This window comes from Lissotriton helveticus, chromosome 1_1 (assembly GCF_964261635.1).
Source record: "Lissotriton helveticus chromosome 1_1, aLisHel1.1, whole genome shotgun sequence".
Classification (NCBI taxonomy): domain Eukaryota; kingdom Metazoa; phylum Chordata; class Amphibia; order Caudata; family Salamandridae; genus Lissotriton; species Lissotriton helveticus.
The window spans coordinates 1,725,087,477-1,725,090,453 of NC_136057.1; positions in this window are offsets into that span (position 1 = coordinate 1,725,087,477).

The window sequence follows — 2,977 nt, forward strand, 5'->3', positions numbered from 1 at the left end:
GCATTATCAGTATGCATGGAAGAGGTAGTATGCGATGGGAGTAAGAGGGATGCTTGTTGAAGATTGCACAGAATTTGCTTTCAAGGTTTAAATGACCAAACTTTCCCTGCTTCCTGACCCAACAAATCATAAACAGTCATGGTTTTTACTTGTACTTCTTCACAGGACCGGAAAGATTACTTAGTTGAAATTGGAAGTTATTTTAAGTATTTATATCCTTTTCCTGGTTACTACTCTGACAGGCACAGGCCTAGAGAATTGTGCACATTACTGGAGTAGGCTTACCAGAGCAGATTTAATTAAATATAACCCACTTTTACAGTGATTCATACTAATTGGCACTTTACTTTGGTGCAGGTTCTACACAGGAACATTATCAGAAGTGACATTGGCAGTGTGCAGTAGAATTCATTCACCAGTGCTAATCAACTAACCCACACTTTTCCTAATAAAGTCCCAATTGAATAAGGACAAAATGCTTTGGCTAAATGATGTTGGGTATGTATTGTAACTGTAGCTTTATACACGATGATGGTAAGCTTATTGAGTAGACTCACATCTGATTAAACTTGATTTTTTAAAATATTCTCATAAGGGGGGCAGCCCACATAGTATATAACGCCATTAATCCTTTCAGAGGGTGCTTAATAGTTCCTTTATAGACAAGTTCCATGTCCACTAAGATGTCTGAACAAAGACAATGAGCTCATCCATGGCGCAAATGAGAGAGATGAGATTCTATAGCAAGATGTGAGAAGCAGACTTGGCACAGCCAAAATGACATAAACAAGATGACACCCGAGAAGGTGGGTCATTTCAATTTTGAGAAGATGATATATTTTTATGAATTTGGTAAAGTTATCAGAATTTTTGCAGTTTGGAAACCAGGGAAAAGTTGAACATTGTGAATTGTTTCAAAATAATTTGACAGTGATTGGGTCCTTCTGGAGGAACTTATATGGAAACTAGAAGCATTAAAGGCAATCAAAACTCTTAGATTCATTAAATCAAGGGGTCTGAATGGCATTTCATATTTATTTGAAAAGATTCTTAGAAATGATTTCCAAAAACTGTTGGGTCCGCTTATGGATTAATTATTTGGTGGAGAGAGAAGCTGTATCTTTGCCTGCACGAGAAGTCAGTGTAACAGTCCTTTCAAGATTGTAAAAGAATCCTCAGCTTCGCTTTTTGTATCTCCATACTGATGTTGAGATATTTTGAAAGATATTGGCCAACAAGCACGAAAAAATATGGTTGTGGACGTCATTAGAAGTAGAGAAGCCACAGGCAGATATGCATCTTATAGATTTATCAAGAAGACACCAGATTCCTGCAATATTAGTTCAAGAGGATAGAGGAAAGGCATCTGACCATGTGGGCGTTCATATTTGGTGAAGATCCTGAAGACACGTGGCTTGGGACCCAGACCTATGAGAGCTCTACCAGGTATTTATTGTGCCGCATGGCAAAGCTACACTTTAATGGTTATTTATGAGGGCTAATGTCACTTGGAAAAGGAATAAGAAAGGGGTGTCCTCTCTCGCCCTTGCTCTTTTCCATGCTCATAGAGGCTTTTAAGGTGCAGAGAAGTCTAACATAAGGTAGATATCATACTTACATGGCAAGTGTAATATTTTCTTACTTTCTGTTGACATACTACCACTGATATATGAATAAATGACCTTCCTGCTGAATTCTGTACTGCTCTCTGGTTGGCTAATTTCCACAGTATATACTATACACAAGCTCAGAAGAAGTTATTGGATTGCCCTTCTCTGTTCATCAGTATGATTAGTGGCCATCACAGAGATGGCGGCCTGCTGGGGACATCAGTCCACCATGTCAGTAATCACATTCTAGTAAAGTAAACATTTTTGTAAATGCAGCCCGTTTTCCTAAAATGGATACCTGGCTGCATTTAACAATATATATTTTTAAAGTATTTGAGAGCTACCAGTAATCCCATGGATCATTAGTAACTGCTCAACAAATGTTCCTCCTTCCCCTTTGTGAATGTGTTTCCACCCCAACTCGGGAAAAAGTAACTTTTCAATGATTTGCGACTGGATTACGGTCACAAAACATTGATACATACCTTACCGAATCACTGTTTAGAAGGAATGCCCTAAATATGCCTCTTCCAGATAGCGATATGTTATGCCTTTCTAGACTCATTTTGTGATTTTACAACATTTTAAGAAATCACAAAATGGGTTTCATAAATTTAAGAAAGACATTTTGCAGTCACAAACCCTGTGATTATGAGAATTGCAGACTTTGACACCGCAAAATGGCTTAAAACATCACACCATATCAGGGATGGATTTCTGGGTCAATTAACGTATGTGCTTTACTCTGCAGCAGCAGCAGGCTATAATAATGTAGCGTACAATACACACTACAGTTTAACTGTAACAGCATTTATTAATAGTAGTGTCACACACAAACACACTTTCTAGATTTCACATGTTGATTATTCTCTCACAACATTTGTCTCATGGAATGCGCATGTATAGACAGTCTATACCTCATGGGGCTACTATACTACAACACAATGTAAATTCATACTGCATAAACACTTATACTTTGAAGATTCGTTACTCTGTAATGGTATGCAATAACAGCGTAATGCACAGGCAAGTGCTACATTTCGTAGGTTCATTATTTTGATTCTGTTCATGGTATCTCTCTTTTACATACACATGCGGGGAAAAATATTTGCCATGGTGGAAATGGTCGATTTTAAGACAGGAATATGTGTTTGGCCTGCAAGGGCATGGACTGGATCTCACGGTTCATCAAGAATTAATTTTTTGTCTTTGCTTTAAAATATTATTTGCGAATTCCATAAAATTATTTTGGTTACTTTAATGACAGCATGGCCTCAGCAGATGATTTCTGGGAACCCTTTTAATCCGTTTTCTGATATGTGCAAAGTACAATACAACTCGTTAAAAAACAACTTGATAACACATAA